Here is a 16269-nt window from a genome sequence, read left to right as displayed (position 1 = left end):
GTAGCAACATTCTTCAAAATATCTTCTTTTGTGTTCAGCAGAAGAAAAAAAGATAAGTGAATGAGTAAATGATGACAGAATTCTTTTTTTTGTGTACTGTCCCTTTAAACACATTTGATTAGAAGAGTTACAATTTAAAACAATTCATAAATCTGACAGTAAATTGTTATTGGATAATTAAGTCGTAGTGAAACAGTACACTTCACTGATTTTAAAACAAAGTGAAACATGATTATGAGTCTTCATCTTTATGAAACACATATGCCGTATTATGTAATCTGGCAATAAATGATAAAATAGTGCCCATGCACCCCTGAATAAAACACAGAAGTCAGAAAGCTGAAAACAAAGCATCGGCATGCAAAAAAATAAAACCAATATATAAAAACATTAACATATTTAGAAAGTTCTTGAATGACGGATTTCAAAGATGCTTGGTTTTGGAGTTAAACATCTGTGGACATGTCCACACGGCGTCCAGCATGGTCTCGAGAGAGAGCGCATTTCAGATAATAACACAGCAAACGGCAGGCTTTCAGTGTAATGACAGAGAGGACGACGTGCACACAGTCATCACGGGCATAAACCACATCCTACAGCGGCTGACCCTGCTCCACTTCACATCATCAGCTCAAATTCCTTTTCTTTCAGGTAAGATTAGGACTTGGGGTGAGCGAGAAAGCCTTTTATGAGGAGGCTATTGCAGCGGGAAGTCGACAGAAATGACATCTATCTTATGCTTACAGTACTTCAAACAGCTCCGTTCTCCAGGTAAACGAAAGCCACAATGCCTTTATTTCCACAGAAAAGGCAGGTGTCAGTCACAATTTAGCGAACGCTCTAGCATCTGATTGATCAAAGAGCTACGCTAGCTAGCCAGGCTTCCCGACACTTAGCGCCTTCTCCCAACCTTTGATCCGGATAATTAAGAAGCTTTCTGAGGGGCAAATGATAAAAAATATTCAACTGCAGCCAAAGCCTCTCAACCTACATTGATGTCTGACAGTAGGCCATAGGCTAGGGTGCGTTTAATGGACAGAGACGTCGAGTATCCAACCCTGGCTGGTACAAAACACACTCGCCGGGGCTAAATAAGGTGGATATTGGAGGAAAGAAATGGGTTTTGAAGATGAAAGTCTAAATGGAGTCTTGAGAGAGAGAGATGATGGAGTGTGTTGACCGCCTAAAAGTAGTCATGGGGAAACAAGCACGGCTATTAGTGTCACTGCTGGCCTTGAAATGGACAAACAAAATTAGGGTTGGATTCGGATGCACTCGCTCCATTATTTAGTTGAAGAGCTAGAGCAGTGCTTTATGGGAGTGTTTGTGGTGTGACTGTGAGCTCGGGAAGGTTTTAAGATAATGAAAGTTGGAAAGAAAGAGAAAGAGGCTTGTTTCGGTGGATGTGATGTTGATGTATACAGTAAGTGTGAGAATCTATAACATGCGTTCATGTTCAAGAGACGACGATCGAGCGTCATACAGTACTCGGAGGAATCTGGCAGCGTTCACATTCATCAAAGTGCCACGCTCTTCACTGGCGAGGATCCAAGCTGCAAAACATGATTAAACATTGAGATTTGTATGTTCTAGCTTTTTATCAGCCATCATACACCTGTATTTAGGTTACATTCTCCACAACTAGTCAACATGATTACACTGAAGATAAACTGTAGACTAGGACAGACACAATAAATAAAATCAAATACATTTACAAGTTGGTTCATCCAAGTTTAGAAAAAAAATACATATATATATAAATAATAATAATAATAATAATAATAATAATAATAATAATAATAATAATAATAATAAAATAATTATAAAATAAAATATTGTGGAAAAAATAAATAATAAAAATTAAATTAAAATCAAATTGGTTTATTAAGGAAAGGGAAATAATACAAAATAATAAAGTTAAAACAAAGCACCAAAACACAGCATAATACTATAATGGAAAAAATGTAATAAAATAAAATATTTACAAGTTGGTTAATCCAAGTTTAGAAAAAAAATACATATATATAAATAATAATAATAATAATAATAATAATAATAATAATAATAATAATAATAATAATAATAATAATAAAATAATTATAAAATAAAAAAATTAAATTAAAACCAAATTGGTTTATTAAGGAAAGGGAAATAATACAAAATAATCAAGTTAAAACAAAGCACCAAAACATGGCATAATACTATAATGTATATATATATATATATACATATATTATATATATATATAATATAATTAATCCAGTTTAGAAGAAGAGACACAAAAACATTTAATATATACTGTTATGAAGAAAAATATAAACTGATGCTTTGTTTTTAATTATGTTTGTATTCATGTTGACCAGTTGTATTACATGACCCTCACTTTACTTCAAAGACACAATAATCAAATCAAATCAAATCAAATTAAAATTTAAAAACACATAAAATTGGAATACTAAAGTTGACAAAGCACCAAAACCACAGGACAAGCTAAAAAAAATAAGATAAAATAAATGAACAAATTATTTCATCCAGTTATTGGAGAAAAAGTTCAAAATTATAGTTGAAAATAAAGCATCAACAACACAACAACGTAAAATCAAATAACACACACACACACACACACACACACACACACACACACACACACACACACACACACACACAGAATAGAATAGAATCAGAATAGAAATGTCAGTTTTAGGTTTACAGTCAGGGTTAGATGCTTATAGGGATTGGGTTATGTCTAAAGACCGTCGCTGATTGGCTGATGGTGGTGCCATGCTCTTCACTAGAGAGAATAAAAGTGTCAAAACATCTATAGTACAGTATGATTAAACATTTGCAATTTGTATGTTCTTGCAAAAATATTATTGCATCAGAATTTTTTTTTATGGCCATTATACCTCCAGTGGTGAACTGGACCATGATATCCAGCCCTTGTGTAGGATCAGCCGAATTGTGAGATTGATGACTGGGCAGAAAGACACTGAAGACCTTTCACCTTTGACCTAATGAGTGTCTTCCCTGGAGGCTTGACTCGACTCTGGTCCAGGAGCACACGAGCTCAGCAGAATCATCTCCTCCAGTGACCGTGCTCCAAACTTCATCAGATCTCCAGCGACACGGTAATCATGAGCAGATCCTGCAGCGCAGAAGAGGAGACACAGTCATCAACGAACACTAGATCACTGATTCATGAGCACTGGAACAGAACACTACAGAACCCAATCATCATTCTCAGTGAACCTTCTAAACATGTTCATCTGCTACTCCGTATAGATTAAAACAATTAGATACAATAATTTATCAAATATTTATTACAAAATACACTGATAAATGTAGTAAGTTCAGTTGTATGAGATGACGTGATGCTTTCAATTGACTCCCTATTGAACCGTCACCAACTGAATGGTCAAATGAGATCATATTAAAAATGAGATCATATTAAAAATGAGATCATATTAAATAAAAAGTTAAAAACTAATATATATTATGATGCAAAGAAGTATGAAATTCAAAATACTCAATTGCAAAATTAAAAATAAATGCTTTTAATATATATATATATATATATATATATATATATATATATATATATATATATATATATATATATATAAATCTAATAAATTAAAAGTAAATAGCTAAATAAAAAATCTAACAGACAGAAATCTACTGAAAGATATAATAAAAAAAGATAAATAAATAGCAAAAACTCTTATTTCTAGATCATAGCAGATTTATGTGTGTTCTGTAAAAATAGGGCACAATATACAGATTTTTTTTTTTTTACAGGTGTTTTACAAGTATTTTGAGTTTCACATTTGATTGCATTGTGTTTTAGCGTTAACAGAAATGTCCGTAAAATAAATGCATAATGTGTGTAATGAGCTGCATGTACTTTTTCTGTTATTTTATGGATTTAATTTTTTTATGTGTGTTGAATCAGGACTGTTGATCACCATCAAGCTCATTTCCTAAAGCCTCCCAGAAGCATGTTCAGGTTTGCCGTCACACACAAGCGTTCTCCTTCCTGAAGATCAATGGAGCGCTGTGACTTCTCTCGGAGCGTTTCTCTGGCCGTGGATGCACGGATCAGCGAGGCCTTTGAAGTGGCTCTTACAGACGGGGTGAAGCTGTGCTTGAGGAGGTGATGAACGAGCTGATGAGAGATGGAGCGGAGGAGACGAGTGAACGCCAGCGTCAGCAACAGCTACTGGACGTCCGGTCAGGAGGAAACACTCGTAAATCACATCACCAGAGCCGATGACCTCCGACCCGTACCAGAGGTGTGAGAGACATGCTCATCTCCTGCTCTTACACTCCATCTGTACTCAGAAAACTTTAGGGATTTCTCTTCATCGTTATTTAATTATTTAACAAAGAGTGACCATCTGACTTCAGAAGGGCTTGGGCCCACAGACTGATGGACTTTGCATGGGATTGTACTTGAAATACAAGTAATTGCATATGAATAATAATAATTACTTAATTCGATTTATATAGCGGTTTTCTAGATTCTTTACATTTTTTGAAGAAAATTTGAATACAGGCTGTTATAAGGGTTTATGTTTTGGAGAAATCATTTGTGACCCTGGAACACAAAACATAAGGGTACATTTTTCGACATGGAGATTTCTACTTTATCTGAAAGCTTGATAAATAAGCTTTCTATTGATGTTTGGTTTGTTATTTGGCCGAGATACAGCTATTTGAAAATCTGATGCTGCAAAAAAATCTAAATATTGAGAAAGTCGCCTTTAGAGTTGTCTAGCAATGCATTTTACTAATCAAAAATTACTTTTGAGCAATTTATGGCAGGACATTTACAAAATATCTTCATGGAACATGATCTTAATATCCTAATGATATTTTGGCATAAAATCAAAATGTATAATTATGACTCATACAATTGGTTACTGGTACAAATATACCCCAGAGACTTCAGACTGGACCACACATTTGATAAATAAAAATAATATTTCCTGAATTTCACTAGTCACAGACAAGCCTTCTACAATTACTTCTGGAGATTCTCACTTACACACAAACAAAGGCAGATTCACACACACACACACACACACACACACACACACACACACACACACACACACACACACACACACACACACACAAAGACACAAATCAGATCTACTGACAGAGAGTGTGCTAAAAAAAAAGCCCTTTATTCATTCATTTGCTAAAATAAAACTGTTAAAAATAGTCTGGCATAAAAAGATTTCACTCATTTTAAATGCAAAATAACTCATCCATCGATAAAGATTTCATTCATAAGTTACTGTTTACAAAAAAAAATAAAAAAAATAAAAATGAAAAAATAAAGTATAAGTTTCTTACTTCTCTTAGAAAAGTCATTTTTTAACATAAAGTCAGTTCAAACATATATGCTGCATTTTTACTTCTTTTACAATTAAAGGACAATTTAAAAAAATTAATTTTCATTTAGCTTTTACATATGGTAGAAACACCTGAATGAACCAATAATGGATAAGATTTAAAAAGATAAAACTAATATTTACAGAAAACTAAGATAAATAAATATAAATGGATACAAATAAAAACAAAAAAGATAGAAAAACTACTATTTACATAATTACAAGATAGATAGATAGATAGATATGGATTAAAAAAGATAAACTAACATTTAAAATAAAAACAAGATAAACAAACAAGATAAACATATTAACTAAACTACAAATGGCTTAATAAATAGATAAAAAGTGAAAAAAAAAATACAGGTCATCTGATAATACGAATTATATTTGCTTTACTGAGAAGTGAAAGTGAGGGACCAACTATTCAGGAAAAATAAAAATATATCCATCCATCCATCTTTGCATACACGTATCTGCATTGCATAGATCAGATGTGACACTGAAGTGATGCCTGCTAAAATTCAGCTATCCATCACAGAAATAAATTACATTTTACAATATATTCAAATAGAAAAGAGTAATTTGACATTGTAATAATATTTCAGTATTTTACTGACTTTTACTGTATTAATAAACAAATAAAGGCAGCCTCGGTGAGCAGAATAGCCTTCTTAAAAAACAACGTTAAACTCTAAAGTGCTAATTATGTGTAAACTGAAGCTGTGACATGATTTGTACAGTGTGACTGAACCGACACAACAAACAAACAAACAAACAAACAAGACTGCGAAGCCCTGAAATGGGAAATACTGAATTCACTTCTCCAGATGATGGCAAGAAGACGACAAAGCAAACACCTGACCAAAGCTGCGGCCTTCTGTACCTGGACACGACGTCTGAGTCTGTGTCCTTGTGCACATCTCTGCAGCTCATCCACCTTCTCTCCCTCCAGCCCTGAAGACATGGGAGGAGAGAGAGAGAGAAATAATTGGATTCCCAGCTTCACCTCGTCCTCCTCCTCCTTCCCCCACGTGTCGGACACCCCTAATTAACAACAGAGAGAGTCAGAGAAAGCCTGGAGAAAAAAATCTGTTGTTTGGATTGAAAAAAAAAAAAAAAAAAATGACCGGCAACATATTGTCTCCTTCACGTCCGCGCGGACTAATAACAGCTAGTGGCGGCTGCGCGAGAACGAGAAGGCGTCAAAACCTGGCAAAGTCACTCATTCATAAAATCTCAATGTGTGACTATAGCTCTAATTACAACCCACGTCGGCCTCAATTAGACCACAGCTTTTCTCTCCGCGTTAACTCCTAATTAATGTATCGGCGGTTAATTACAGGTTTTGCGAGAGGGGCTCTGTCAGACGGTCACTGCGGGAGATTCTTTACATGAGCTCCGTTCCAAAACCCGGCGAGCGGCCTACATAGACAGCTGCCTTCTAAGACGCCATACTAACTCATAAACGAGTGAGTTTAAACACTCGTCAAGTCACAAGAGATTGATGTCATGATTGATTCCAGTTGAGTTTAACATTAGCATATCTTACGTTTATGATACTCTTAAAAGAATAAACACCCATAGCAAACATAGCGGGTGTGCATTGCCAACATTTTTTTGTGTTGAATGCAAAGTAAATTAATTATGTATTATCTGAAGATAGACTTTAAGTCACTGGATTCTATAATAGAGCCGCTTTTACAAAATTGCATATTTATTATAAAAATCTAAAATAATTTGATTTCATTTACAAGTGTGAAAATGTTTCTTTTTACTCTATTTTAACATTTCAATTTAATGTGTCTGAGACAAGGGCAAAACAATATATATATATATATATATTATTTATCTATGCACACAAAAGGCAGATTTCTCTCAAATATTGTTCACAAATCTGTCTAAATCTGTGTTGGTGAGCACTTCTACATCACCGAGATAATAGGTGTGGCATATCAAGGTGTGGCATATCAAGATACTGATTATTAATACATGATTATTGCACAGGTGTGCCTTAGGCTGGCTACAATAGAAGGCAACTCTAAAATCTACAGTAAAATTTAGGTTTTACTGTATTGGTGGGGTCCGAAAACCAGTCAGTATCTGGTGTGACAACCATTTGCCTCATGCGGTGCAGAACATCTCCTTCTCATAGAGTTGATCGGATTGTTGACTGTGGCCTGTGGGATGTTGGTCCACTCCTCTTCAGTGGCTGTGTGAAGTTGCTGGATATTGGCAGGAACTGGTTTAAATAATATTTGATCCTTATCTTGCCACAATGCATTCTTGGATTGTCTTGACGGTAAAGCAGGGTGCTTCATAATCAAGGAATCCTAACGCGTGCATTTTAAACTAGATTCGACCCATTCATATTTCCCTAATGCAACCAGGCCTTTATCATCGACTCTTGCACAGCACATTTCGTGTTTTTTTTAAACCTGTCTCCATTGTCTTTCCCAGGTCTTAGAAGCGTCGACATGGACCATGCACCATTTTACACTCCTGGAAAACCGAGCGTGGTCGAGAACAAGGGATCAAGAGAAACGCAAAAGACATCGATAAGAGAAGGAGCGAGTGCGAGAGAAAGAGGTGGGAGATGGAAACAGGTGAAAGAGGAGAACAAAGCATGTGTGAAAGAGAGCAAGAGTGAGAGAGGAGGTGCGAGGGAGACGTTTGTAAGTGTGTTCGCATCGAGGAAAGGAGAGCGAGAGAGAGTGACATCCAGAAAACCGACGAGAAGCTCAAGAGAAGACTGCGCGCACCTTCCCATGTGTTAATTACACATGTAAGGCCTATTATAACCCTGCAAGGACACCTGCTGACTGGGGAAATGAAGGCGGAGGACTGGAGCGGCTCTCGAGCGCCAGACTCACACCGACTAAAGATAATAGTTTCCCTCCTGCATGTTCACAGGCCGAGGTAACGAACTCTGGAGACGCGCGGAACACGGTTAGCATGGAAATGCGGATTCGAGCAGAGCTTGGTGTTTCATTTAAGGCGTGGGACATTAAAGTGCGATTGGTCTCGAGACAGGCTGGCGGCTGTGAGGACGAGTGATATAAGGAGTCTAAACGAGCGGTGAACAGCAAGCTGCTTTTCTGGAAATCATGCATATGCACACAATAGAATCATTTGTGAAATCCGAATGGGGTTCTTTAACCGTTTAGACTTACGATTTGCACCCGCTGATGATAAGAGCCGTTACATAGTCAACACGAGAAACTTTCATAGTTTCATAGCGCTCCCTTTCATAGTGTAAACAGTGGACGCAAGCGTCACGGGCGATGCGTGTATGCAATACACCGCTCACGCAACAGGGGGTAGTAGAGTCGGGTGATATTAGTAGAGTCGGGTGATATTAGTAGAGTCGGGTCGCGTGATATTCAGATCACAATAGCAACTGAAGAGGAGTGTATTCTGTTGCTGATTTTACATCGGCGGCAACAAAGGCAACGCAGAGATAGACTGTGGGAAGTTCGCATAAGTTTCCTCTTCGCCTGCCATTATATTCAAACCTTCTTCTTCTGTAAACACAATATACTTGAATTAATGTACAATACTTGCAATGTCACCCCAACCGACAACGCATAGTATTGCGTGCATCGGCGCGCCAGGTATCAAAAACTAGGACGACACATTTGGCTACGCACCGACACATAATGGTGGCCGAAGCGTAACGATGCGTAGCCTCGGGGTATGAAATGCGTACAGATGCGTTGACTATGAAACGGCCCTAAAACAGGTGAAAAAAATAAAAATAAACCCACAAACCACAGATGTGCATTAAAGTAGGGATTGAAACCGAGATCAATTAGGGATGCTTTTTAAAGAGGCCTTAGCAACATGACGTGAGTTCTGCAAAGACAGGACTAAAATCTAAATAAATCTGTGCTATCAAAAGATTAATCGCGATTAATCGCTTCCAAAATAAAAGTTTTCGTTTACATAATATATGTATGTGTACTTGTATGTGTATGTGTATGTATATTTATTATGTATATATAAATACACCCACACACGTACATGTATATGTTTCAGAAAAATGTTATATTTATATATTAAATATATTTATTTATAATATAAATTGTATGAATATAAATATAGACATGGAAATACATGTTTTCAAAATATATATACTGTATGTGTGTATTTTTATATACATAATAAATATACACATCACATACAAATTTTGTTTGTAAACTTTTATTTTGTATGTGATTAATCGCGATTAATCGTTTATAGGACTAATATAGTGAAATTGAGGTAGTGTTTTTTCATACTGATAATAATGCTAATGATAAAAACTAAATAATAATAAATATTTAAAAAAGCGTAAAAATAAAAAATATATATACATATACCCCATTCATAATAATTATAGAAAAAATTTAAGTCTTAATAATATGCGCATATTTATCCTTAACGTAAATAAAATGCTGCAAGTTAATACATTTTTTCCCCCATATATAAGATATTTGAATTAGAATAAATAATATTAATGCTAGGTAAAAAAATAAAAATAAATAAAGTTAGCCTTTAAGTCACTTTGGATACATATTTTTTGCGTAAATGTAGTTTCATTTAAATGTAATAATATTTTGTTAGATTTCTTATATTTATTATTTTAATATTTATACAACAGCAATAATATAAATTATATAAATGATAATATTGTGGTATATTTATACATACTTAAAAGTGACTTACTTAAAAAAATAAAATCAAAAAGTTAGTAAAATAAACGAAAGAATAATTTTGAGTCCTATGACATGAATGTGACATGCTTCTGAATGTAGTGTATTGTTTATTAGTTAATATAAATTGTATAGTATATTGTAAATATAGTATATTTGGTATTTTATATACCAAAGTGCACATTGCAAAGGTTTACAGAGAGCAAACAGTCAGTAATAAACAGTCAAATGAATCGCTGTGCTGTGAAGAGCACTTACAGAATGAAGACAATCTGATCAGCTTCCCTCACAGCAGGGCATGCTGGGATAGCACTCAGCCTACATCCTGCCCCGGGTCACGTCTTCATAAATATTCATGATGGGATTTCACAGCTCACTCTGTATCTACCGCGATCAGAGGATGTGATTCATTAATTAGTTTTTAAGACTTGATCATGTGACTTTTTAAAGACATGCATTGTTAAGGATGAACAATAAGAGCGATGAGCTTGTTTATCATACAGATCAAACGCATCAGCCGAATCTTACCAGCGAAGCTTCAAGGACAAACAAAGCCTGAAATAAGAGCGTGAGGGTTTAACTCAATGTCTTTGTTTTGAAACAGCACAAGGCCATCTGAAAGCTCAGCTTCTCTTCATAACGTCTGTTAATCTACACCGCTGCAGGCTGCGCAATTGACCTCCTTTTCTGTTTGATGGCAGAAAACACTGCACATTCCTTCACTCGCTAAAGCTTTGATGAGTATGAGTACAGTTACATCCGAGTACACAAGGAGGGCCAATGCTATCGTTAGATCTGCTGCATGTAACCATAAGTTTGAGGCCAACAGAGATCATGTCTGGTCATCAAATGCTGATGCAGACCTGTATGCTTAAAAAAAGAAAGAAAAAAAATGTCATGTTGCATCATCTTCTGGCAGTTAGTAGCTAAAATTAAAAAAATCATAAAATAAAAATACAAAAATTGATCACAATCCTAAAAAATAAGTAACATTAAATTAAAAGTAAATCAAATAAAATGATGACTTGAAAAATAAATTCTAATAAAAATCTTTTTACTTTTTCTATCCTTCATCTAAAAATATTAAAAAAACACTTGTGATTTAAAGGACAATAAGCAATACAATAATTTAAAATTAAATTAATAAATAAAATCTTAATAAAATGAAGTAAACGAAAGGACCATGATATTGACAAGTTCAATACAGTGGTAGCATTTATGATAATAATATTACTGTAAAATAATAAAATAAAGACAATATTAATAATTTTGCATATGTATTAGTTAAAATGAAATATTTGATTTGAAGGACATAAATCATAAAAATAAATAATGTAAGTTAAAAATAAAATAAAATAATAAAATAAAAAACGATATAAAATATAACGAAATTTAAATATAATCTTTCTAAAATAGTCTAATAAAATTAAGTAGCATTCACTTAATAATACTGGTGTGAGTAAATTGAATAAAGAAAAAATAATAACAAATATTTAAAATAATTGAAATAATTTTTTTCGTTTCTATAACTTCTGATATTTAAACTATAGTAATAATAATAAAAAAGTAAAATAATAATACAATAATTAAAATAATACAATTTAAAAAGTATAGAAAAGTCATAATATTGTGGTAATATTTATGATTAAATTATGTTGTTATGTTAATAAACAAACAAACAAATGTTTTGGTTTTACACAAATCTTGTTAAACATCAGCTTGGGACTTTTAGACGCGATAAAACCCCGGTTTACTTTAGTGTAGACCGATTAGTGTATTATTATTTATAAAACTACTGTTATGTCTTCACGTTTATCTAGCCTGATGAGCTGCAATACACTTTTTTTGTTCCACAGAAAAGCATACAGGTTCAGACCTCACGAAGACGTTCATTTTTGGCCGAATCCTTCCTCCTCGAATGTCCACGGATGCATTCACATTGCAAAAACCCCATTAAACTGCGCTCAGTCTGCGGACAGAGGTTCTTCTGCTGTGGCCAGCGGTCGGGGCGGTTCACGAGGAGGGCAGATCTCGGCCAGGAGAGAGACAGTTCCTGTCGCGCTCGCTCGATTAGTGCTGTCAGCCCCACAGCCAAGCTGTTTCTAATGAGACGTGCAGACAGAGAGATGTCGCGTCCACGGGTGGCCCTCTCACTCGAAAATGAGACTGGTCGACACGTACGGGTGACAGGGAAGGTGGGAAAGGTGACAGCGGAAGGGGGTGGATGTCACGGGGGGGCGAGACGGGTCAGTCGAGGGCTGCCAGAAACATGAGCTGAGTGACAGGTGAAGGCGGGTGAGGAGATGTCAGGAAGGGACATGAGTGGATAATTACATGGTCAGTGATGTTGCTCGGCCTCTTCATTTCCTGGCTCCTGCCTGCTCCACACCTGTGTGAAGGATAATAACACCGATTACTGACCATCATAATGCAACTTAACCTGGAAACACAAACCCTGGCTGATTTAGCAGGGCGTGGCGCCTGCAACGTTAGAGTCATGGGTTCGATTCCCAAGAACGTAGACCTTGAATGCAATAGAAGTTGCTTTAACTAAAAGTGTCTGCCAGATGCATGGATGTAAATGTGAACGAAATCGAAATTATGCATTCCTAAAAAATTATATTGCACTGCGACAGCTTCAAGCTGAAATGACACTGCTCTGAAACATAAAAAAATGGTGTAGGATTTACTCAGAAATTGCTAGTGAATTAAACAAGTAATTTCAAAGAAAGAATGAAAAAAATTTTAAATAAAAAAAAATACAGCAACAAAAACAGAAATGACTAACATTTATTAGCTGGTGAAAATACTAGTGGCCTAAGACTTTTGCATAGTACTGTACACACACACACACACACACACACACATATAAGAGCACATTCCGTTTAATCTGAAAATTTGTCAACGTTCTATTACATATTGCAGCAGTTCAGAAATGGCTTTAAAATAATAATATTCTGTCAAGTTTCAAAATTGCTAAGCAACTACTCTAAACGTGACCCTTCACCTAAAAAGAGAGTCACTGAATGTTTGTGAGCTGTTTTCTTGAGTGTCTCAGGAGAGCAGACAGTGTATCAGGTGCGCCACTGAGCAAGTTTACTAAAAAACCATACATACATGGAGCATCAAAATGTGTTCATTTACAAATCAAGCATTGAGCTCATAGTATAGTATTGTGCAAGAAACTGTAAAATCAATCCGTAAAATAAATAAATCTCAGATTCATAGATAATTTGCCATTAATAATAATGTGTCAACATGAATAAAAGTTATTTGTTAATTTCAGCTGGAGACTGAGGATAATTGTATGTATATGTACAGTTTTGCAAAGATGCAGGAAGTTGCACATTTTTCCAATGTTTCTCCTGTTTTGGCAAACGTACATCACACAGGGTGATCGCACATTCAGTGGGGAATCAGACTAACTCACACTTCACACTTTAGTGCGAGTGATAGATTGAAAGATCAGAAAAGCTGATTTTCACCTGGCAGGCGATAAAATGAGTGACAAAACTGCTACGGAGAGCAGAACAGCACACAGACCTGGCTTTAAATTGATCAAAAGTGACAGCCAAGACATTTATGATGTTGCAAAAGATTTGCATTTCAAATAAATGCTATTAAAAACTTTGTTGTTCCATCAAAGAATCCTGAAAATAAAATATCATCGTTTCTACAACAGAACATCAATCTTGGCAGCAAAACTGTTTTCAGCATAACAAATGTTTCTCGAGCAGCAAAAATGTTTCTATATGTATATATATTATGCTATTTTTAATGTGTTTGAAAGAAGTTTCTTCTGCTCATCAAGCCTGCATTTATTTGATCAAAAATACAGAAAAAAATGTAATATTGTGATATATTATTACAATTTAAAATAATTGTTTTTAAATGTATTATACTTTAAATTATCATTTATTTCTGTGATGCAAAGCTGAATTTTTAGAAATCATTCTAATATGATGATTCATTATCAAAGTTGGAAACAGTTCTGCTGCTTAATATTTTATTTTAATATATTTTTTTGTGATACTTTTTTAGGATACTTTGAATAAAGAGTAAAAAAAAAAAGGCTATGTTTTTTAAATATAAATATTTTGTAATAACAATATACACTACTGGTCAGTCATTTTGGGTAATTTCTTTTGGGTAATTTTTTTTTTTTAAATAAAATCAATTAGATTTTTTATTTATTTTGAATAAATGCAGTTCTTTTTAACCTTTTATTCATCAAATATATTAGACAGCAGAACTGTTTCCAACACTCATAATAAATCAGAATATTAGATTGATTTCTAAATGATCATGTGATCGACTGATGTTACATGTGACACTGAAGGCTGGAGGAATGATGCTGAAAATTCAGCTTTGCATCACAGGAATAAATTATTTTTTTAAAGTATATTCAAATAGAAAACTATTATTTGAAGTTGTAATAATATTTCACAATATTACTGTTTTTTTCTGTATTTTTGATCAAATAAATGCAGGCTTGATGAGCAGAAGAAACTTCTTTCAAAAACATTAAAAATAGTAATGTTTCCAAACTTTTGGTCTGTACTGTATATATATATATATATATATATATATATATATATATATATATATATATATATATATATATATATATATATATATATATATATATATATATATATATATATAGATAGATATATACACATTTTTCTATATATATAGAAACATTTTTGCTGCTCATGCATTTTGAAACATTTGAGTAAATTTATTTATGTATTTTTTACTTTTTTGTTGTATATTCTGAAATGAATATATTTGGAAATCTATATTTTTGCTGTATGTTCCTCACCACAAACTCGTTGGACTCACTGCTGGACGTGTCTGAGCCGGTCGCACGTGTGCAGATCACAGAGATCTCTCTCATCCTCACATGTTCGTTTCATCTGGAGAGAATGATCTCTTTCTTGCCGGCGACATTCCCGTCCTTCAAGGCGCTCCCGTTCCATCTGCCCACAAGACTCATGGGATTTCTCTCGTCTTTCTGAGCTCTGCGGTCCTGTCCCGCTGTCTTTCATGTCCAACAGGATATAAGACAGGAATCTGAGACAGTGCTGCTATGGATGAGAGGAGCACACGCTACAGAGACAAGCGTGTGTTCCTCCTTTAGCACCATGTCAGATGATAAACCAACAGCATACACATATTTCTGTGTAAAAAAGAAAAAAAATACAAAGTTACAAACTGGTGTGCAATGGCTGTATTATTGTTCGCAAAATCACAACTGAACACTTGACAAATTGGATATTGCCAGAAAACTTACCATAATAAATATGGTAATTGACACAAATGATTTAAAACAATGTAACGATTTAAACCACTGAATAAAGAACAAGATCTAAGTTTGGTGTCTACACTTCTGATTGGTGCTAAAACTATTTTATAATGGACAAATCGCAGAACTATATAAAAATGTGACTGATGACAGAAAAATACAGAATTAAAACCTGAAAATGAAAAAAAAAGTAACAATGTTATGATGGATAAATGGGAGAAATATGCGCTTTAATATAATTGGATTGGTAAATGGAATAAATATGCTCAATTAAAAAAAAAAAAAAAAAAAAAAAAAAAAAAAATATATATATATATATATATATATATATAGTATAACAATTTTATGATTGATAAATTGCAGAAATGTATATAAAGTTTGATTAGTGACAAATATGTATAAATTAAAAACTGAAATTAGAAAAAAAGTAACAATATATAACAATTTTATGATGGTTAAATTATAGAAATATATACTAAATTGGGATGAAAAGATACTGTATTGATTTAAACAGTTAAGAATTAAAAAGTGAAACAATTTTACACTATATACTCAAAAATGAAATAAAATTATAAAGAAAAAAATACAATAAAATAAATACTGAATACACTGTACAGTTAAACACACATTTTACACATAATTTTAAATAAACAACAACAAAAAAGAAAACGGGATGTACATTATACACTGACAAGTGTAAAATATTTTAAAAATGTATTTTATAATAAAAATAATGCAAAATATATTTTTAAGACTGGCTGGATAACTTTGGGCCCTTTCTGTAGCTATTTGTGCATAAATGTTTTCAAGATGTCTTTGTAGCATTTTTTTTAGCACTGATTATGTTGAAAGTCTTTCTACTTCTACATCA

Source organism: Carassius auratus, chromosome 8 (genome assembly GCF_003368295.1).
Source record: "Carassius auratus strain Wakin chromosome 8, ASM336829v1, whole genome shotgun sequence".
Taxonomy (NCBI): Eukaryota; Metazoa; Chordata; class Actinopteri; order Cypriniformes; family Cyprinidae; genus Carassius; species Carassius auratus.
Note: the sequence above shows the minus strand (reverse complement) of the source record.